Source organism: Taeniopygia guttata, chromosome 3 (assembly GCF_048771995.1).
Source record: "Taeniopygia guttata chromosome 3, bTaeGut7.mat, whole genome shotgun sequence".
NCBI classification, from domain to species: Eukaryota; Metazoa; Chordata; class Aves; order Passeriformes; family Estrildidae; genus Taeniopygia; species Taeniopygia guttata.
The window spans coordinates 63,875,340-63,899,823 of NC_133027.1; the positions used below are offsets into that span (position 1 = coordinate 63,875,340).

Below are 24,484 nucleotides of genomic sequence, written 5' to 3' on the forward strand. Positions count from 1 at the left end.
TCATGAGGGAATTCATCTCAGACTATTAGAGGTTTTTGCCCTACAGCACATGCAGTTACCTCCCTATAATTTGCATGGTTATCTAGTCATTTCCCCCTGAGTGTCACAAAACTGTCACAAGTAAACATTTTACAGACACAGAAACCTGCAGATCTCTCTTCTGCTGAACTTATCAGATGCTGTTTCATACATACCTAGCATCTCTCTAAACTTCATGGGCTTGCTCAGAAGTGTAGAAAAAGAAGAAATGCTTTCATGGCTGTGTGACTTGCTATGAATGCTGCAATTGCATCTAGTCCAACTGACCCCAGATACCACAGAGAGCTCTGCAATGCTCAGGACTAAAGCCACAATGCCTGTAAACAATGAATTTTAATTCATTTAAATCAGTATACTTAAGTCAATCAGGAAATTGTGACAGAAAAACTGTACAACTGATTAACAGAAAATATTAAAAGAATAGTGACAGTAGGAAGGAAAGTATAGATTTATGGATTGTTTTTCAGTTCCTTTTTTCAGTTCTTTCTGTAGAAGTTATAATCTGCTTTACCTTCTGGTCTTAGTATGGGTTGAATTATTTAGAATCACATCAGATTTTCCTTGTTTGACTTTCAATCTCATATACTTGCCTTCCTTGATTCAATCTATAATGATTCACTGTTTTCAAACATAACCAGTACCTTAGATATTCTCTATTGGAAAAAGCTGGTGCTTGAAAATAAACCTTCAATATTCTCATGAAGTTTGAAGCAAAGGGGAATCAGAGTCTGTACAGGTGGGGGCTGCAGGGGCAGGATGGGGTGGGGTGGGGTACAAGGAGGTGGTAAAGGCTACATAAGGAAAGGAAATATGTTCTGGGGAGTCACAGAAATGCAAAATGAAGAGAAGGTTTTCCAGGACAAATCAAGCTGTATCATCCCTCACCCACTTATCAACAACATAACTAATAAAACATGGGGGATCTTCTTTCAGCAGATGACCAGGGTGATATGCACAAAAAATATGAAATATACGATTCCCACATAGAAAGTTCTTTATGTGTTTTCTGTGTTGCTCTTTGAAGGGATAATGTCCTGTTCCCTTCTTTTACTCACTCTGTGGCCTTTCAAGTAGATATTGTTCTGCAGCAATTGTGTCTCGACTGACATTGATGTAGCTGGTTGGTAAGTGGGAAGATCTGTATGGGTCTTATTGCTGGGGTGAAGCTTACATGTAAGCTTTTATTAACTGTAACAGAATGCAAGTCATGCAAGAAATATGACTGGCACAGGACTCTGAACAGGGATTCATCTCCCATCTTTAGGCTGGAATACGCAAAAGGCTGTTGCAATCTTTTTGTAATGCAGCAGCAAACTCATTCTCTCAATCCTTGGCACAAAAATGAAATCATCATCTTCTATTTTATCCTTTTATCCAACTTATTTTGCCGGTAATCTGGGTCAGCAAGGATGGGTTTCTACTTTTGAGCTAGCTGTCTCAGTTCTTTTTAGTCAGGATGAAGAAGCACACTTTCAAGCATGCAATTCTTCTTACCTTAAATGAGATACCTAAATTAAGTGAAGATATTTGTACCCAAAACCACCTATTTTCTATATTACTGTTAAAACAGTCTAAGGTGACTAGCCTGACAGTAAACAACTGTACGATATTATATCTATGTTTTATCACATTAATCCTACTCTCCCCTTATTTATCTGTGGCTATGGTGAACCAGCTAGAAAACAGATCTCAAAACTTGACAGCAATTTGTTCCCAAAAAGAAATTTAGAAAATAGGAGTCAGCCATCTCTCCTGAGTATTTTAAATTTCTGACTACATCCTCAAGGCTTTATTAAAAAAAAGAAGGGTGTATGAAGTTGTGGGTTTTTTTTTTTTCAGTCAGTGTTATGTCCCAGGAGCTCTAGACACTGTTCTGCTTTCATATAAATGGAGAATCACAGGTCTGCAGCATAATTTAGGTTTCTAGTCAAACTTTCTGGTCAAAATAACATCAACTATAAGGTTAGACTATGCTGCTGAATCACAAAGACCAAGAATATTTCATTAAATTCCTATACCCTTCTTTACACTTCATGGAAAAAAAATAGTCTTTTATTTTAAAAACAGACTATCTTAAGATATTTACACATCTGGAATTCACAATCTCTATTTCATGAATCTTGGAAAATATAAGGTGAAGTTTTTCTTCTATGGTCTTGAAAAATACTTTTTCTCCATTTCAGTTCTTATTGGAGTTCCAGGATTCCATTACCTTATTATAAAATAATCCCATTGGAGTGTAAAACTGAGGTAAGAGCACTGAAAATGCTACTTCATCAAGTATACCACTACAGTTATATCCAATCAGGTAGAGCCATTCCAAGAAAATGATTTTTAATTGGCCAAGTTTTCCCTTGGGTGTTTTTATGTATCTTGTACATGCTTCATACTCAGCTATGTTTATTCTTTCATAAAACTTCTGTTGATGCAACAAGCACTATTAACCATACATATAAGACTATAATGGAAAAATACTAAGCAACATAGACATGGATAGGAAAAATACTCTGAGCTTCTTCCTAAACTGAAATTTCAGTCCTCCATCCCTGTCTGTAGTTTAGACATCTTGGAAAGACACAAATAGGAGACAGCATTGACATGTTGGAGGACCCCTCTGGGAGAACCCTATATAACCTCTTTAGGGCCATAGAACTCCCAAGTGTTGCAGGAAATTGGATGGTACTGTGATATTGGTCACTAAATGCTGTAAAGGGCAAAGACACCATATCTGACTTCAAGTTCCTGAGTCACAAGCCACAGTATGGCAGAGATAACCAGGGGGCAAATATCCCTGTGTGCTTCCCCTTGCTGAAGTGCTCCCCTATAAGCTGCCAGAAGATGGGAGTCTGAGCCCAGCTGGTCTTTGATCTGACATTGCTTTTATGCCTCTACCTCCATGCTTACCCTTCAGATACACCTCAATGTCCTTCCTTCTACACTGTCTTATTTTGGAAGACCGGCTTCACACTGCAAGGCTGCTCTAAGTAATCGAAAATAGAGACAATATGTGGCAAAAAAATCCCTCTAGGAATTCAGTTGGAGTTTAACATAGGTGTAATACTTTAAGATAGGTATAATCTTAAAACAAAAGACTCCTTAAGTTGAATGCTACAGATCATCCTCTTCACAACTCACCCTCACAGAGGGATTACAGTTTCATGGCTATGAGATTGTTATGTATATTGACACTGTTTTTAAGAAAAACCTTTTGTCTACTGCTTCATCTAATAAAGACAAGCGATTGTGCAACTCTTCACATCAAAAGATACAGCCTGACATTTCTTATGAGTCATGAGCCAACAAATTATGTAGCTTGCTTTCCCTTAAGCATGTAATTTGATCTGCAAGCATGAGCAACAGTTTTTGTATTTCAATCAGTAAACAATTCCTCTTTAAAAACATTCCAACTAATGTTTATTTGTACAATCTGTCCTTCAGCAGAGCCTTAGTTTGATGAAGTAAAAGATGTAACTCTAATAGGAATGTGTCTAAAACCTGACAAAACATTACATTTGATCATATGTGATGAGTGCACTAAGGTAGTACATAGTTTGAAAAGCCGATACTGTGTTTCCTTGAAATCACTGTCTTAAACAGTTTTTCTTTCCGAACTAATCATTGTTCTCACTGCAATATAAATTTTCTTTTTCAAATTACAGGGATCAGATTTCCAACAAAAAACATGAGTAGCGCGTTGTCTGAATGAAAGAAAAATGAAATATTTTTCTTCAGTCTTAAGAGACAAGTGATTACTGTGGACACTTCTTTCCCTTGGGAAGAATGCAATGAGGTCCTTTATTTCATTAAAGATGTCAAACATGAAATTGATATCAGTGCTGAGACCTTGACTGGTGGCCAGGGTGGGTGGGTACTGCTAAAGTAAGAAAACAAGATGTTCTTTCTTGATCTGAACAATTTTGTTGCAATGAAGCAAGCTATAAAAATTATCAAAAACTCAAAAGAAAATCAAAACAAAACCCAAAAACCTGGAAGATCAAAATGTAACTGGAAACTTGACTGCAGTTTTTACAACCACAAAGGTAACTACTAGAATGATAGACAGCTTTGCACATCCATTTGTCAGACAAGAAAAAAACAAGAGGTTCTTACTTTTTCAATGGACTAACATCATCTGTTGTACAACACTCAAGATTATCATTGTAACACAGATATGAAAATTTATATGGTATTTTTTTTTAATTCACAGAGCTGCACATCACTTTGCAGAGTTTATCCAAACCAAAGAAATATGCTATCGCAGTGCATTTTAGACACTGCAGCAAACAGCACCTCAAGATTGCACTGGTCAGCAAGGTATCTCAAAGCAAACTATTTCAAAGCACCATGTTCTCCTGCAGATCTAGGTTCACGAGTATAAATCATTGTAAATCCCTGGGGTTTTATAAAGGTTAAAAAAAAGAGAAGTATTCCCATCTCTATCTTTCACACCGTGAAAATACCTTTTTGCCAACAGTGCTATTTTTTCCTCTCAGTTCATGGTCATTTCCTTTTATTGAATAAAAGTTCTTGTGCAAACGTGACAGGAATGCTTATTTTAGCAGTTTGGGTTATGGGTGTTTTTAATTCTCTCTCCGTGCTTATGACTTTGTATACTATTATGGCAGCTACTCCCTATGACAGAACAGTGGTAGATTTAGTACATCTATATCTCGTTCTGGATGTCCACAGTACAGTACATTACCAATGCCCTTATATATCATAGCTGCTTTAATGCCACAACCTTACAGACAAATCACTAGTACGACCATAGACCTTATGGATACAGCTGTGCCATTTTGACAAGTCCCTAAATCACCAACTAGATTCTGATACACAGTGACAAATAATCCATCCCCTAAAAAGTCCCTTCATACTCAATTCAACAACTTGAAAAAAAAAAAAAAAAAAAAAAAAACAACACGCAGACTCCAAATTAGTTGATCAGCTACCTAGGTTTTTTTTGTTTTGTTTTGTTTTTTAATGTTCTGGCCCATCTTTATGTCTCTTCTTATCTCTAATACTGATCTCTTTTGCTTTTAATGTGATCTTTCTCCCATGGTGATGACACCTCAAAATAATGATGCTTTCCAATTGATCACTAAAGATAGGTTTTCAGGGCTTTATAATTCCTTGGGTCAAGCTGTTTTTGAGATCAGTATGGACCCTTAATCCAGCCACAAGAACTGGAAAGAAATATCTTCTGTCAGCTGGGAAAGACAAACCAAGGTTTTTAGAGCCTGTAGGAAGATGGGTGCTAATCTGCCTCAGACCTTTAATAATTCTTTAAAAAGAGAAATAATAATTATGCAGAAAAAGTTTACAACAGACAGAGACTAATCAAGTGGAAGTGAATGTAGCTCAAATACACAGTAACTCCATAAATAAGTGATTGAGAAGGAAGAGACACTTTGCTTTTCTTCTCTAAATTGCCATTTCAAACCCGGACTCAGTGTCTAAAATGTTAATTTGAGCCTATGACATCTATTCTGTGGTCAATATGAAGTGAATTCCTGGTCTCTGGCCAGTTTCTAATGGACAGGTGGCAACTACCCAAGAAAAGATGACAACCACAATTGGTACCCCAGTGCAGAGTCAGCTGTGGGACAAAGACTGAACTGGTCAAAAGGCAAAGTAATCTCCTCGCCCCCTCCAGACAGTTCAGATAAAGGAGGCCTGAAACAAAATGACGAAGCACTGAGGGAGAAGATTTTATTATGATTGTTCTGCCATCTTTTTTTCTTTGTGAATAAAGAACTTGGACTTATTTTTCCAAGGCTATCAAACCTTTCACAATTTGAGAAATAGGGAGACATGTTGCTATATCCCCCCTTACCAGGTCTCCCTCCCATGTCAGTGGGAGTGTTGCCAGTCATATGCTTGAGCTCTAGATCAAAACCAGGTGGCAGAGCAAACTGTATTTAAACTTTGATCCTCAGTTCCACTTTGTCACACAGCTTTTGCTTGGAAAAAGAAAAAATAGAAAAAATTTGGTTTTGCTAGCAAGAAATTATTTCATTTGCCAAAGAACCCATTAAATAGGTGTTCTACCTCAACCTCAGAAATTTCTTATTGTGATCCTCCTCCCAGAGCATCAATTGTAAAAGGCATTTGAGAATCCATTTTTATTCCAGATTCCAATATTGCATTTTCTTTCCTCTTCTCTTTTGGAGCAACAACTGAAAAAAAAAATCATAACAAGGAAAAGAAATTGATAAATCTGTCTAGCTAGTGTAAGGAAACAAAATGACTGCTGTGCAGTGTCACAGCTGGTAATGCCTCAGATTCAACTGAAACAGCACTGAAAAATAGCCAAACAGGAATCTTTCATGTCTGACTTCATAGGTCACCCACCCCATGCTATGTGTTCTTTTTGTGAATCTCTCAGCTAAGTACTTCCAGCTAAAGTAGTTCAAATACACAGAATGAGAAAAATCAACAAAGAACAAGACACAATAAGCAGTCTAGAAATACTTCTTAGCTGGGCGCTTTGTATATGGGCAGCAATGGATTAGTAGCAACATGGCAAGCAACTTGTTCCATTTTAAGAGTTTTTCTTACAACCAGAGTACATTTCAGATTTATCATTCTAGTTTTAAATGTGTATATACATTGTCAGAGCATAGCCGGGGTTTATATGAGTTAAAAAAAAACCCTCCAGGCTCTGCACTTCCTGATTTTAAAGTAGTTTAGTACCAACTAGAGGCCATGAACAAGAACAAGACATTGGAAGAGATATTTAATGAAAGAACCCTCTCAAGAATTTATTCTAAAGTGTATAACACAGTGGCACAGAAACTGGAAAGGCTGCCTATCTTCCTCCACTAAAATAACAATTTCTCAAATGGTAATAATTTTGGTTATCGTATTTCCATTATATAAATAAATAAATATGCTAAAAGTGTCTATCACACCTAGAATTGTGCCTAGTGAAACCGAATAAGGAAGAACATTTTCCTACATTATGCATGTGTGTTTGCATGCTTGTATCCTGTCAAAAAAATGCATAAGCTACACAGCAGGAATAACAAACTCTACAAAAGCTTTCCAAAATAGCTGGGACTGTAAAGGTTTTCTGCATTAACTAAGGATTCCTTTTCTTAAAAAGCATGTGACAACAGGAAATTATTTCAAGCTGGCTAACAGATTCAGAAAAAAAATACAAAGGCTCTGATTTTGGATTAATTTTTTGCTGTCTAATCAGTTACATTCTTGATAGATTTAGAATATTTTGTATTTACATTATGGCTGTCATCTTTATGGTTCAAGAAAGCACAGTAAATTGTCAGCCTATAATTTACAGCAAGGATCAAGAAAAGATGATATGAGAAGTCCCCAGGCTGGTTTCTTGTTTACCCTGCAAATCTAAATAACTCCTGGCCTTCAGAAAACTTACTTACCCGTGACAATAGTGCAAAAATTACCAGAATTTAGGTCACCAATTCTATTTGTTACAATTGAGAGGCTGACCCAGGCACACCAGATTTAAAACAGTGTCCCTCTAGTAAAGTAATGAAGAGCTCAGAAAAATTACTTCAGATTGGTGAGGTTTTGTTTGTTTGTTTTATTAATAAACTTATAGTGCACCTGGTCATCTATAGTTAACTTTCCTCAAAAAGCTTGGTCGATGCTGGTTTACTGTGGGATGGTTTACCCTGGTTGTTCTTCCATGTTCAGTTATATGCTCTTCAGCCTCTGGATCATTTGTTCAGGACAAGTACAGCATTCTTGGGTAACTGTTTCTTAAAAATTTTTGCTCAGGAGCATATATAGAAATAATTCATTCTCTGCTTTCATTCACACAGGTTATATAATTTATTTTTTAGCCAAGTTTTCAAAGGAATAATGCTTGCTTGATCATGGCTGTCTGTCTGCTGACCTCCTTCTAACAACTTTTTTTAGTTTATCAGATCTAAAAGAGAGGCTAGAATCTCAAAGATAATTTATTAAGAGAATGGTGAGGAAAAATCAGAAACGAGGTGGATGAAACTCCATAATTACTGCCCCCACTTGAAGAGAAGCAGACAAACCCACATAGCAGCATGGAGTGAGCTGGCCTGGGAGCACCAGGTTACCCACCACAAGTACTGTTGTTTGCTCAGGGGAGTACCACAGGTAAAAAAAAGAGTAATTGTGAAGATGGCAGTCTGTATTGAATGAGGGCACAAACTCATAGGAAACTGGGTTTCATTAGTTACTCTTTTCCTCTTCAGGATCTACACATTTTACAGCTTCAAATCTTTGTAAACATATGTTTCCCAGAACCATACCCTTCTGTCACACTTGAGAAATCAAAACTGCTCTCCTGGCTTTTATGAGCAATCTTCTATTTACAGCACCAGCCCTCCAACTCCACTCCTGTACAATTCCTGTAAATAACCTAATCATAAAATAATTTTTCTTTATTAAAAAGTGAATATTTCAGTGGTTTTTGTCCTTGCTGTTGGCATATTTTACAAACACAGCTCAGGTAATCCTACTTTTCAGTTTCCACATTAGCACTGATTTGCAACTGAGAACAATATATTTCAAAAGCAAAGATCAGATATTCTCAAAACATTCTCAGCTGTATTTGTGAGTCCCTATCTCCAAAGATCTGAGCTAATTATTTGTATTGCAAAGAAAAAGCTATCAGGCCTTCCTTTTTATTGAGACATCTCTAGAACTGATTTTTATTTCAAGTATCCAGTGATACACTGGAAGCCACAACACTGATGGTGTGCCACAGCTCCAGGTATGAGTCTCTTTGCTTCCTCTCACAGCTATTGCTTACTTTTACAAATTTTCAAGTAATTTTCAAGTCCTTTTCTGTCTTGGATACCCAAATAAACTCAGGATGGCAATTGATTTTCTTAGGTGAATCTACTGATTTGTAGTGAAACCGCCCCCTAAAGACCTCTTCCTTCTCTTCTTGGTAACTTTATTTCTGCTGATGTTGTCCCTATATTTTCTTTATATGACTTTCTAGATGAAGGGTTAAAATTCACACATCTCAGCCACTCTAAGTTAATATAAATATAGATTAAGAAACTCTCAAGGAATAACCATAAATTGTTACCAAACACTTCAATTTTATTAAACTAGACCAGAAATTACATGATGTGCCATTTGGCAATGTTGAAAATCTTTACTGTAACTCAAGCACAGTTGTCAACTATGCAATTTCTGATACATGAGGCAGTTTCACATTATGAGAATAAATCCATTTTATCCACTCCTCTCTCTGAAAACACACACACAGGCAAAACAATTTTAATGGCTCAATTTAGTTATGTTCTTTACCAGTCTATACTACTAAAAATCTAGGAATGGATTTAGAAGGGACAATATATTTTTGTTGTGCAGAAAAGTGAGAATTTTGCCACTTATTAAGGGCTGGAACTTTGCATTTCAGAATATAGAAGATGTAGGAATTAGTATTATCCTCATGGTTGCCCATATGTGAGTTTTCTGTTATATCTATCTATATCTAAATATATCATATCAGCAATATATTGCTCTTGTTTTGAGTTACAGCTACACACAAGAACATCTGTCATATTGACAATGTTGTTACAAAGACTTTAAAGATGATAAAGACCCAGACCAAAACAGAATTCTTTTGAAGATAGATAGAGAGGAACTATGAAGAAATATTACATTAATTACAAAAATTTGTATGCTTCATGATTTTTCTCTTTGCTTTTGGGAAAAGACTCAGAAAGCTGATACTGGTGTCATGATACTCATGATAGTACAACTGTGGCAAGCAGGCAGTGCCGGTTTGGAGACGGAACATTTTCAATAAAACTTTGGTGAAAGACTTTCCCATTCACTAGAGAATAGCTACAGCTCACTGGTTTGGAACTCGGGCTGGGACTGAGAAGATTCTGTTCCTGGTGTCCCCGCGTGTCTCCACATCACCTACATCAGAATTACACTGAACAGCAAAGGTGCCTTATCAAGAGGATTCCCAATAAGCTCCCTTTGAAAGAACACATGATCTAGCAACCCACATGCTGTGAGTCTGGCTTGGAGTCCATTCTGTAGGGCTAATTTTGCATGACTCCCTGAATGACTCACTAGCCCAGAGGAGAGTAGTCTGCATGATCACTTTAAAGTAACAATTGTTACACCATTTCTACCATAAACATGAATCTCTTACATATGCATATATATGTAAACTAGGACTTTTGACAAATTAGTAAATTTGACACATGCTTAAAGAAAAAATACCAAATCAATGTTTACATTGTCTCATTTTGAAGAATATTTATATTATGGGCAATGCTCCTTATTTGACTTTCCATTATATGTTTTAGAAATCTTGTCATTAATAAGCCCACTAATATTAGTGGAAGCTTATTGTTATATGTGTTTCATCTTTTCATATTAATTCAGTATTGTATCATTTGTATTCTCTTTGGTGTACATTCCTTTTGATCTGCATCTTATCACATTAATGATTTTATTACAAACAACATTGTATTCTGAAACTTCAATATTCTGCTGGCATATTTAAATTCTAATAATTCAAAGTTGATCAAAACACATGCATATGACAAGAAGAAGGTCAATAAAGGAGCAGTCATAGTACAGGGCTGGCAAAGCTATTAGAAAAATATAAAACTCATTAATGACCATCATATCGGATACATTCAGAAATGAGTAATGACATGAGAGTCTAGAAGTAGATAGTTAATAAACTATTAGTGCATAATTTGCGACTAAATGTATTTCCAACCACAAATTAAGAAATAGCTGAGGAAACTGACACTTTTTTGCCCTCATATTCCTTATGTTCATTGACCTGTACTCCCTACACTATCTCTGTTCTTTTTATTCACAGTGTGCCTGTATTAGTTTTGCTCTCTGAGGATATCTTGTCCATAGTTTCAAGGCTGTTCCTCATCTTCAGATATTTCCTCTCTTCCACATCTTTCCATTTCAAACAGACTCAGTTCTGGGTGCCTATAGTAAATGTGCAAAATCCAGGAAGCTGAAGTGAACCTGAAGTTAGGCAAAAAGAACTTTTATTCATCCCTACTGTCTGCAGTTCTGGCATAATTATTTTTAGAATGGTCACTTTAAAATATCTCCATGATAATCTACCTTTTTTTTTTTTTTTTTCTGTAGAATCAGATAACTGCAAACAAAAGAGATTTTGCTTCAGCTGGGACTGTTTAGGTGTGAGCAGCTGAAGATTCTGAAAGTCTGTTTTACCCTGAGACTGAGCTTTTAAATTATACTTTCATTTACTCCTTTAAATGCAGTCTCTATGCAGATATTCAGGTACAGGTTTTCTAGAGGAGTCAACAATGCAGCATTAACTGTTGTTCAAATTACACTGCACACAAACATGCTCTGGGGCTTTGGGGCTTTGTGTCCCATGATGCAAATGAAAACTTAACTGTTCTTGAGCCTGTTCCTGAACCATTGGCCTAAGTCCAACACAATATTATAAATAATTAGTGCTAATTTGCAGGTAGAAACTAATCTTCCACTTTGCAGCCACTATCTCTGTTCAAGTCAATAGAACCTAAATAAAAATTTACTGGAAAACAATATTCTGAAGTTCCATAATTTCACCCTTGTCATCCATCTACAACCATCCAAAGGCATCCATCAAATACCAGGTTCCATCAAATCAAATGTCAGGTTCTTGACATCGTGTCAGGTTCATTCACCATAAACCTCCATCTGTCTTTCATTTTTCATTTGGTTTCAGAAGGTCAGTTTAACATCTGCCACCATTATGTAATCACTGTACTTTCCAACTAGTATACTTGCAATTTGTTTGGTGGCAGTGCAGATATTTTGGAGAAAGCTTCATCAGCATCATCATCCATGCATCATCTCATTAGTCTAAGTTGGTGCTTAATATTCTTCTGTTGCAACAGCTTCAAAGAAAACAAACCAGCACCCTCTGGCAGCAGGTAAACAGGGGCTGTATTAAAGTTCCTGACTGCTTGGGTGATCGATTTTGTCTGACCAATTATGTTTAGAAGAGTGACTTCAGCCCATATAAAGATATTTAAGTTTGCTTTACAGTGCTTTTCGACATACCATTGACTCCTTGGACATTCACTTCTACTGCATCTCTGTTTTGTTCTATCTCAACCTAATTAGACGCATTTGAGTAAAACAAACTACATTTCTGTATGTTTAAGTTGTACAGCAGGTTCTACACACAGGGTACACAATCGAGTCTTCATTCCTGGCAGGTTTCAAGTCAGTATTATGATTTAAATTACCAGAGGAAGAAAAAGAGAAAGAAAATGAGTAAGAAAAAGAAACAAAGAAAAGGCAAGGCAAGGCAGAAAAAGCCAAAATTCAATTAATCAATTCTAAAATCCTCCCTGAGATATCAGCAATCCAAATCAATCCAGCCCACTGAGATGCAGGTAGGCAGGACTGGCCAGGCTTTGGCCATTCCCAAATATATTTTATTTTGACAACTCTCTTCCTTTATTCTTATTGTTTAGAACTGAGGTGATTACCTCAGTTCTCATTTTAGTTTGAATGCATTTTCAGCTTAGCAGGATACTAAATATTTCTGCTTGCATATTTTTATGCCTTTCCTAAGCTCTAATTGAACTCACCTATTGGGTACCAGACACTTGCCAGGTTTCTTGCCGATAACAAACATTTTTGAACTGTCCAATCAGGTTTCCTTTTGACTTGATTCTAATTACTACTGTTGGACTTGGTCTTACTTTGGTCCTTATTTTGTCTTTGAAGTTACTCATTTCAGAACATTTAAAATTCCTACAATTAACTTGTTCAAGGAACATAAATGCTTGGTTATTATTAGGCTTGTCTTCTTCTTTTTTTTTTTTTTTTAAGCAAATACATTCAAGAGGTCCAGCCTGGTCTATTTGTATAATCTATTGAGCTGGGCAATCTATTTATGACATAATGGAAAAGCAGAAGAGAGTGATGAGGGCCATGTGCTTGGCAGTAGCTGTTGCAATCAATATTCCAGTCACAAGCAAACTGTCAAAAATTAAGGATGCACAGAACTGTATTATTTTATCATGGGCTGGGTTATTTTCAAAGGAATCCGGGGGACTTACAGGCCCAGTTCTCATTAAATTCTAATGGGAACTGGGAATCACACTCTATTGAGCTGTCTTGAAAAAAATTGCACCAGTGGTGAATAATTTTATGAGGTCACCCAATCAAAACAAATTCTGTCATGCCCTTTACACACAGTTAAACAACTTTTTTTGGGCTTAATTCTTCTCTTTTAAAAGTATTAAGAAAATCTAAATAAATTTTATTTGTATTTTTGTGGAATTTCAAATTATGTTTATGCAATGGAAACAGCCTGGCTTCTTTTTTCTTTTTAGAGGTAAATTAGTTTTCATGTCATACTTTGTCTTTACTGTGCCATAATCCCATGAGAAGGTGATGAAAAATGTAACTGCTGATACACTTGCAGGGGGAAAAGAAGATGTGCAGTACATATTATGAGACATTCAAATTCTACAGGTAGTTCTGGTAAAACAAAGTGTGGTCAAAATTGCTGTTAGATTAAAGAGCAGGGATCAATACTTTTCCAGCTTTAATAAGCTTTCATCTCTTCTTATCACCCACCGAGATTTTCTTCAAAATTGTATTAATAGATATAATTTTGTGCACATTTTCACCAGAGCCATGGCTACATGGTGAGCTTCTTTATAATTTTAATGGGGAAATAAGAAAAGGAAGTGCAGAAAGTTGTCATGAAATGGAGCATTTCCCCTGCATTTGCACCAGTCCTGTGAGCCATTGTCACCAAGGTGGCCTGCCATTCTCCCTCTATATACAGAAGCATTTCTTCCCAGCTTCTTCTTCTTACCTCATGACTCTACAGGAAAATATTACATAAACTCAAATTTGCATTCTTGACAAGCAGCCACTTTCACAGTGGCCATGGGCACATATCTAAATGATGTCCATGGTAGAGGGGAAGCTATCTCTTTATATAAAGTAGGCAAACTGCTCATTCATCCTAAAAGGAAAGACCCTGTTCTTGTCTCATCCTTGCAAATATAGAATTCAGCAAATCCACAGGAGGTACTTGTAAATCCAAGTTCACTGATGAGCTTGATGATGCTGTTCTTTGCTGAAGCCATGTGTCTCTTGATTTGTCCACCTTATGTTACTACACATCCCTTCTGGGGAAAACAAGGTCTGTTTGCAGGTCCACAGTCCTGCATCCTCCTTCACGTAATGTCATGGAATGCTCATGTTTGTAAAAAAAGTGACTTGTCTGCAACTGAGATTTTTCTCCTGCCATTTGCTTTATCTGACATCAAGGTATGTAAAACTTAAAGAAAAAAAATCAATAGGAAGCTGAGTACCTTAATTACCAGTAAGGGTTGATTAATAACCATCTCTATTTCCTCTCTTTTCCCATTCTCCAAACACTCAATGGTGGTACCAGACACAGTAATTAGAAAACTCGGCGCAAGTAAGGTAATTTTCTTTTACAATGAAACCTTTGCTTTTACTGTTTCATGAACACAAGACAAGGTCTATTAAAATGACATTAAAAGATGAGCTGCTGGACTGAATTAGAAAATAGGTTTTAGAAAATCCAAAGGAAGAAATAGAGAAGGAGATATAATTAAAATATTGATATGATTAATAAGGAGGCAGAAAAAGGGATTGAGAAGCTTTCAGGCAAACTAAGTTTTCTTCTACTCCTTTCAATTTTCCACCAGTTTTAAAGCTTTCAGGAAATACGTGAATATATTTATTCAGATATAGTTATGCATATAGGCATACATGCACACAAACACAGACACAAGGACACACACATATCCTCAGATAATGTGATACATCCTTTTTTTATAATTTTTTAACATTTTTTTCCTGTGATAACATAATGTTAGCTAAAAACTTGCCTACAGTCCTTTATTTAGAATGTGGACTTCTCAGAACAGTTTTATATGATGTGAATATAGCCAGCAGTTCCAAGAAAATATATCTGGTAGTCCTTCTGCAACTACTCTATCATTTAGATTTCATAAAAATGAAAACTCTCAATAATAATACCACAAGCTGCTTAATTTTATCACAAGTCATTTGTTTTATTATGAATGAATATTTGTGAAGCTTATGATCTAATTACAATCAATAGCAATAACTTGAAGCAATAAAGGCCACTGAGCTCCAAAGAAAACGCCACAGTCAAAGAATATGTATTTTTAACAACTTTTAAAATTTTCTTTTTTTCTCTCTACCTAGAACATTGTTAAAGGTTACTGGAGCTACTGTTTTTCACACACTCTTTGAAACTCCAGAATACCTTCCATCAGCACCTACAAGGAGAGCCGTACATTTTCAATCTGTTGAAAATAATTGTGTGGAAAAACCCATTCTGTTGCTTCCAGACACAATCCAATCAGTGTAATGGTTTTTGAGAAAGAAGGAACTATATTCACATTTCATTCATGTAAAGAATGAGATAATAGAAGACTTTCATGGTAGATGAGCACCCTGCAGGTACTGCAGTTTGCTGCAGCATACATAAGGCCTTGTTGGGTTCATTGCATAAGAGAAAAATCTCCCTTAAATTATATTCTTCCCCCAGGCTTCAAATACATATTTTTTTTAATGGACTGAAGCAGGAACTGGAGGGATTTTGCATCCCAGTGTGACTTTTGCTTTTGAATGGCTGCTCTGAATTTCTGGAAGAGCTGGCCATAATTCTTGTCTTCTTTAATGAGGTAAAATTGGCCCAGACAGCAGATAACTCTCACCACCACACTTTGATCATTATTTTTCAAGGACACAAAAAAAATTCCTTAAAACAAAAGCAGCAAGGAAATTAACATCTTGTTTCTTTTTGGCGTTCTATGTGTCTGCTTCCTTTGTGTGGTTTTCAGTTTTAAGTGAAATTCAGTAACAGCAGAGTTCAAACACAGAGTGGTTGCCAGCCAGCATAGCAGCAGCAGCACTACCAGAGAGGTGCAGCTGTTTGACGGAGAAGAATGTTCCTTTGCTTTTTATAGCACACCATTGTTATCAGCTTCCTTTCTATTGTCCTGTGAAAGAGAGCCACCACTTTCCTGCTCAAATGCTGTGCCCATGACAATCCCTCCTCAGCTGCTCACAACTCTCCAGATCTCACCCCACCCCTCCTGAGCTGAGACTGTTCACCTTCGCTCTGCACACAGATGCACACATTAACAAAGGTGTGCCATTAAATTAAAAACTAGGGAGAAATGTGAACTGAAGACATTCAAATATGTCATGGAATTGAGTTTTGAGCAGTAGTGACTAAAATTGAAGAGTAGTGACTCCTAACTTGATTTATTTGACCTTACATGTGTTAAACAATTGGTTTTAATTCAAGAGATGCAAGTGCTTAACTGATATATTATATATAGATATACATAGGTATTATATTATATTATATTATATTATATTATATTATATTATATTATATTATATTACATTACATTACATTACATTATGTTACATTACATCACATTATATTACATATATAAATCAGCAATAGAAAATGTATGCAGGAGAAAATGAATTCTTGAGGAAAAACTTTTCATGATTCAAAATTACTAAGCATGAAAGGTCTCTTCCTAAACTGACTGGTCTCATATTTTGGATCAGTTCTAAACAGCACTCAAGATGTGTTTGCAAAGCACAGGTTTTATTAAAGTAATAAAGGCTTGTATTATCTATTTGCTTTATTAATGTATCATTGTCACAAGTAGAGTTTATATTAATCTTCATCAAATCTTTCTAGAAAAATAAAATTTGTGGTACAACTGCATGTGTAATATGGAATTTTTACGTCTGGGATTGGCAGTCAGAAATTATGCTTATTCACATACCTGAGTGACACAGCCAAGGTTAACACAATTGCAATTTCTTGTGGCCCAAGTGAACTCACTTAAAGACTTCTCATATAGAGGAAAATTCCTGCATGATTTAGCAAAGCTCATGAGTTCACTCACCCCTTCACAAACCTAAAAGTTACAGGAAGAAACTAGAGAAATATTTGTGTAACTCTTGTAAGTTTATTAGTTCATTACTTATTACTAGTTCATTACTTTCATTCATGGAATAGTTATAATTTTTGGTAATGTTGCTCTTACAGAGGTAATTTTCACTACATTTATTTTATTGCATTGGGTACATTTTTGTGGAGACTAGGTGTGAACCATGCAGCTGAATTTAGAATAGAAAACAAGAGTTTCACACTGAGGATGAATAATTCAGTTTTTAAGTTGCTAGCAAGATAAGAATAAGTGGATTCCTGTCAAATGATCTTTATCTTATTTGTCAAGATAAAGCACAGTCCCAAAGCCATAAACAGATTGTAAAGGAGACATTTCCTTCTTATCCCTTTTTTCACACTTTCAAAGATCTTTGCAAATCTGTCCAGCTAAATTAGAGCACATTTTTTTTCCTTATAAGCTGTTACTGTTTAAGCAAGAAAAATCTTAGCTTATGCACCAGTATTTAAAAAGACTTACATGCCCATCCTTTTAAAATTCTACATGTATTTAATTAGTGCATGATGATATCTGCAAACCCTAGCATCAATTTTATTACATATTTTGAAAAGAAAAAAAATAGAGACCCAAAACAGCTTCACATTTTTGTATTTCTACATAAAAAGCTTCAGACAATATATTCTACCCCCTAAATTTACAATCTAAGGTTAGGTAACTTTATCTCAGGCTATAGCAACTACTGTATTGTTCTCATTAATTACAGTGAAAAAAAAAAAATCTTCTCCCTTTTCTGCCTCCCTTAACTTCTGAAGAGTCCCTTTTCCAGAAGTGACATCTTATTGAAATATAGGCCAATCAACTTCTTCTTCTTCTCTACCTAACCCTTTGAAAAATGTCCCAGAGGGTAAAAAAAGTATTCTGACCACATTTGGAACACACTTCCAAGCTAAAGAGTAGCTTCCACTAGCAACAACTTTGGACTCATTCCAGGAGCTCAACTCACATAAAACAACATAAAATGTCTTTGAAATTTAGAATGAAGAACTCTTACTCATTTATTTCATTTTTGCCTTAATTGTGTTCCTTTAATAATTAATCTTAAATTGTTTATATTTTAAGGAATATTCTTCTAGCTCCCTCTTTTGAATTTCCTAAAAAACATGAAATTGGGAACTTCTCCCAGTACAAAATTAATTCTGGAAAATCATACTGATATAGGCAAAGCTTATTAGAATAAGCAATTATGTTAAGAAAGCATAAATTATTTAGGAATTTAATACTAAATATACCCAGGTATATTTTGTCAGCTATCTACAGTTTTAGGCAACATTGTCCAACACTGAATTATCCAACACAGATCACAGAATCATTAAGATCAGAAAAGACTTTTAAGATCATCGAGTCCAACCACCAACACAGCATCACCACCCTGTTCACCACTAAACCATGTCATCAGGTGCCATAGCCGTGTTTTTTGAACACTTACCAGGAAAGAGGCTGACAGGAGACTGAATTTAGGAGAGAGAGGAGAGAGGAGATTCAAGCCATGTCCCCACAGGGTGTGTCAGAGGTTGGGCACCCTGGGGGATGCAATGGCACCTACCCACTGCCGGTGCTGGGGACAGCCTGTTCAGCCTCTGATTTTACACATAAAGGACTGTCCTCATCCGTGATACTGAGGGTCATTCTTTTCCTCCCACTTAGGTCTTTCTTAGCCTCTGAGACAGCTGATTGCTGAAGTCATTGGTTCCTGTGAACGATGCCTTTAGGCACCAGGGCCTTGGATCTGACAAACTTGGTATTCAAGAGGCCCTGGCATGACTTGGGACCAGCCATGAGAAGCTTGTTTTGTTGTGGTACCTTCAGATATCTTGCCTCTGAGTGACTAATGAACTGCTCTCTCATCCTTTAAACAAAGGGTAATCGGGCAGAGTGTAACAAAAAGTTCCCATTACTTACTTGTCCCTCAGAGTTGATCTTTGGCAGGGTTTTTCTAAAAAGAATTTCCAGCATTATCCAAATATAAGGTTGAGCACATATAGTTCCCCAGAGAAATGTTTCGTTCTCACAGTCCTGTTCTTCTCATGGAAGTAAAATATGTAGCAAAACAACAATGGCTGAGAAGCAAAACCATAATATCTCAATTTTTTAAATATTTCTTTTTAAATAATAAAATGGCAGAATCAGTACATCTTCTTGTGAATTTAATGAATTATTATATGCATAAAAGAGTGGCACATATCTCTGTACTTAATGTTTCTGAGAGATAACCACTTATCATTGGATTAGAAGTTCCTTTGGGGTTTGTGAGAGGGAGGGAAATGAATTTTCTGGGTATTCAGCAACTTAAACAGCATATAAAATTATATCAGTCTGTTGCATTGCAGTTTGGCAACTGAAGAGGTGGCCTGTTTAGGAAGAAGTCACCCCAAATTTGTTGTCTTACACATCTGACAGATCCTAGATGCACTGAATTTCCAAGCATGATCTGATACCATGGTGTGAAAGCTGTGACACCAGGAGATGCTCACAGCAAGTGGCCCAGCCCAGGGTCTGCAGAGGGAGCTGGACGAGCCCCCAGGCCCTGCTGTACAGACTGTGCAGGAGCACAGACGTGAAGAGTGAACTCCTAAATTTGGTGCATCCTGTTAGAATATCTGAATACACTCGATGCCGCCATCACACTGACTTGAATTTCTGCAAAGACAAAATTCAAATGTTTGTCTGGAAGAGTTCTGAACTTTCTGCCAATAGGAGAGTTTAAACTCTGCATAGGAGAGTTTATTGTGCAAGTTAATTTTTTGTTGTTGTTGTTTGCATTTAGAAATATTTCATATAGTAGAAAAATTTCATAAGAGATAAAACAAACATTCTACTGGAAGATATGAGGTTCTGAAAAGCATGTGCTTCAAAGAGCAATTTCTGTTGAAAAGAAAACAGTGAAAAACATTGCATTTGGACATGTTTTGTATTTTCATTTCTTCCTCTTACTTTGTACTAGTTGGGCTATTTACATGAAAATATCATCTTTGTTTCTGAAGTGCTCATCTGTTGCTTGCTCCGTGCCTGAAGTCGAAATAATGCTATGTTTGAAATATTTTAATCACCTCTACTACAAACAATTATGAAATTATAAACAGAAGATTATGGCTTCAAGTGGGAACTAAGTGGCTGTGGCTGATGAACTCTTAAAAGCAAGGATTGTGTTATCATGTAAATGATTCCAGTAATGAAGAAAATTTTAAAAACCATCTAAAAAAAATCTAAATATGAGTATCTAAATCATAGAGAGCAGTAGGACTTTCAGACAAGATAATGGTAGTTTAAATTATTTCATAATAAAATTATAAATCCATGCTAGCAATTATTATTTCATTTCATACACACTCCTTCATCTGTAATATTTTTTTTTTGTCAGTAGAATTTTGTTTTGAAAAACAGAATACTCACAGGGCCTACCATTTTTTGAACAGCATGTCATCATTTTCTGCAGACAGCGCATGCTTTTCACACCTCTTATTTGTTTATGGCAGTTACATCCAAGAAGGCAAGGCATGTATGGCTTATGCTGCAGCTTCCCTCGACTCCCAGCTGAACAGTGCTGAGGAAGTCAGGAGTAAGCCTGGAATGTTCAGCTTCACATGCATCAGCAGAAGCCCACAAGTATGCCAGCACCTGCAGAGTAGCAGTGCCGGTGCTCTCTAAAAACAAACCCCGCACCTCAGCTCTGTGCATCGCTGCCCGAGGGAAGGGCGCTGACCCAGACTGGCTTTTAAGGCACGATGTGCTGAGAAACGTTTGACCCCAACCCACCTTCCCAAAGAGCTGCAGGGATGCACCACCAAATGCGCAGCCTCTCCTCCCATCCCACCGCCAAGCGCTGTGCTCACCGACACCGCTCCCTCCTGGCTGGCATCGCTTAGGAATGTGGAGAGCCGAGCCGGCGCCGCTCGGGGAGACCCGCTGCCCTCCCGCCGGCTCTGCATTGGGATTGCCCTGAGCATCGCTGGCAAATCCTGACACATCCACTCCAAAAGCTGCTTGTTCCCAGTATGCTCCTTGAACTGCACTCAACCTTGGTAGTAAGTAGCTGGATATTTCTGGCTATCACTGAGTCCTGTGTGCTGCTTAGGAATCTCTGCACAACATTTCTTTAAACTTGCCATGTATGTTTTTGGAGTGTGTTTTATTTCTGGCAGGCGGGCGGGCGGCCTGACAGACACTTTAGAGATTGCAGCTACTGCTGGCATAAGAGCAGGAGGTCACTAACAGCTAGAGACACTTCCAAGGCCACTGAGTCTGGTAGAGGTGACCTGGTCCAGCAAAGGTGATGCACCTGAGGACTGAGGTATAGCTAGCTCAGCACACAGGGGGCAGAACTGGTCATAACAAAGGTAAAATTACCTAGAGAAACCCAAGTTAATGTCATCTCTCTATGCAAGCAGATAGCATTTTGACCACTGAAGTCATGCTGTATGTATAATTGCCTGAAAGCTAAAGTGACTGTAAAGGTGAGATTAAGGATACTGCAGAAATTTCTCACATCATAAGATTTTATGATGGCCTGGTAATCAGGTGAAAAGGGAGGTATATACAGAGCTACACTTTGAGAAAGTGGCTGGTATTTGTTAGATGACAGGTTTTTGTATATTTGCTTTGCTAACTGAAGCTGCAGTTACTCTAAAGTCATAACTGCATGCCACGGGATGAGAGCAATATACATTTTAAAAGCAGCTTCCATAAGATAAAAATACATATTGAGTGAAATTTGTCACCTTAAAGAACTAGTATAAGATTCAATATGACTTGTTTTAGTAATGTTTGCTACCTTGCATGGAGTCTCAACCTCCAGCAAGAATTAATGGATACAAAAATCTGGTTTTATTTTTTAAGTAAATTTCTAGTATTGTGTTGCAGAGAAAATCTTTAATATACTATTCAGATGCACTTTGAAATTGCCTAAAACAGAAATCTAATTATATTTACCAAAATCTCATGGGAAGGAATCTGTTTAAGTTTCAGTATTAGATGGCTGAGACTGGAATCTGTGGAGCCTCTGACACATTTACACACGAATTTCAAGATTTTGTGGAATTTCAGCATATTTCCAACATAAAAGTTCTTTCCAACATAAAGTTTGCCTTCAACTTGATATATTTAATAGATCTTAGGTAATCCATGCTAAGATCTTCAAAAGGCATGAATTTGAAAGCACAAATATATTTGACATGTAAAGCCTCTGTTCAGCTATAGAAGCATTTTGATATCTGTGTCTTGTTCTTTCTCTGAAGACTATATGCCAACAAGAAATTTCACACCATTTACATCTTATATATTCTTTCCATAAAACTTCTTTGAAAAATTCACATAACTGAATGAGTAAACTATTCCAGTTTTTGTTGTACTCAAGACAATGTTTCTGATAATCTTGTTGTTCATTCTTTTAATTTAATGGCAAGTGTCACAGGTTTGGATTGTTTATGTCAATAAACCATATTAGAAGATCAGCTTCAGAAGAAAAAAATATTTCCTGATTTCATTAATACACTGCTTGATACAAAAATTGTACTGTGAATGTACAGAAATCAGAAAGAGAAATAAAATGTATTATACTTTAGTAGCTTAAATATTTCTAAGTCATCAGCATGATTTCAGAGACCTAACTCAATGTGATGCATTAAATGTCCATTGAACAATCTTCTTGTATAAATGCTTTATTCCATTTAAAATACAGCATTAGGAGTTTTTTAAAGATCAGAAAAATTCTTCCTCTTTTTTTTGACATATGGAAGTGCAAAACACCTTTACTTATTGTCAAAGTTTCTTTTCTAGTCCTCTCTACAGAAATAATTGAAGGTATAATGTGTTTATTTTTAATATAGAGAAACATTCATGCTTTTAATGGCTTTCCTGTTTAAGATTCTTAAAGAAGTAATGAATAGGCAACTACATCTAAATGCAATGATTGTAGCTCCTTTGCAATGCTAGCATTTCCTAACTATTCCTAGCCCTGTTTTCTATTGCTGCCTCTTTTTCTCTTCTAAGGCCATGCAGTGTACAAGCTGTTTTTAATTATTTTGCTACGTTTGCTACATCAGTGTATGTTCTAATGAAGATTCAAGGAGCAAAGAGGCAGCAGGCCAACAGTTTTCACAAACACGCTCAGCAAAGTGAGACATACAACCGTGGAAATTTTTTTCTTCTCAGTCTTTGCAGGATGCTATTGCAACCTGCAAATGCCACAGTATAATTGTACAGCAAGAGACTTCTATCATTCTCTGCTGCAGGAAACAACTAGCCCACTGAAACAGACGTACTTCTCTATTATCACTGTCTAGTGTCTCCCGCCAGAAAGCAAAAGCAGCAGTTCATCCTTGGGACTATGTAATTACCATTGTGGTGGATCAGGAGCAATTAATTTTATTCCTCTTGCTTTAAAAAGAAGCAATCAAAAGAGGGGGGTGGCGAGGCCCTTAATGCCAGAATTCAGTTCAACACACAGATCCAACACAATTAAAATAAAATGTCAAGCAACAGAAAAGTTAAACTAGCACTACCTCAGATGGCTTACAGCAAGGGCAGAGAGCTATGAGGAACAATGCCACTTTATACTCCCCAAAGAGCTATTGTAGGTTTCCAGCAGTTCAGATTTTGCTATTAAACCTATTTCTTATTAATCACAAACTGCAGGCTTTTCTACTACAACAACTACTTTGTTGCTTGATTGTTCTTATTCAAATCTTAGACTAGGACATGATGATGTAGCCTTTTTGGATAAGTGTGAGTCACCATGGTTATTGTTCCTCATGGTGCATATTTACACTGAGCCCCAATACCAATGGTTTCACTCTAGGAAACAAAAATTTTAAGTAGCAAACTGCAAGAGATTTGTCTAATTTTTTCCAGGCTCATATTGCATTTTCTTTCATAATAAGGAATCAACCACTGTAATAAATCCTGTCTATCACCACAGGCCTCACTCATCATAGCTATGAAATGATTTAAAAATTATGTAAGCTACATCCTTTCAAATGTCTACTGAACTTCATACAGCAAATACTGCTCATGAAGAGAGCACAGTTGTTTGTGGGTAAACTGTCAGGGACAACCATTAGGTTTTTGTCTTCCCTATTGAATTCCCAGCAGAGAAATAAAGCTTGTTTGAAAGCTAGTCTACAGGTTGCCTTATCCTCTATCAGAAACAATATCCAGAAAATAATGCTCTGTATGGGTAAGAGAGCAGAAGCTTTGTTAGATATGGTTCAAAGGAAGAGATATTGTAAAATAAATGACAAAAACAATCTTAGATGCAGTAAACTATGCTCTAATATCCTTCAGAAAAATGAACTCCTTAATCTAGCAGCAAAAGTATATGCTAGTTCTGACCCACTATGGTGTTCTTGAAAAAGAGACTGCAATAAAAATGATGAAGATGCTTTGCTAAATGATCCATTTCTATTCAGATAACAAACCACTCTTAACATCTAAAAATGTTA

At 36.5% G+C, this 24,484-nt stretch overlaps 1 long non-coding RNA gene across 4 annotated transcripts in view; it reads right to left on the reverse strand.

Moving 5' to 3' along the window:
- Positions 1-21,308, reverse strand: part of LOC115494358 (uncharacterized) — a 48,621-nt gene extending 27,313 nt beyond the window's left edge. For 3 of the 4 annotated variants that reach the window (XR_012055084.1, XR_012055085.1, XR_012055086.1), the window contains exon 1: positions 18,948-21,308. This is a non-coding gene — a long non-coding RNA (uncharacterized lncRNA). The remainder of the gene's footprint in view (positions 1-18,947) is intronic. The other variant, XR_005979886.2, reaches the window with a different exon arrangement.
- Positions 21,309-24,484: the final 3,176 nt, after the last annotated feature.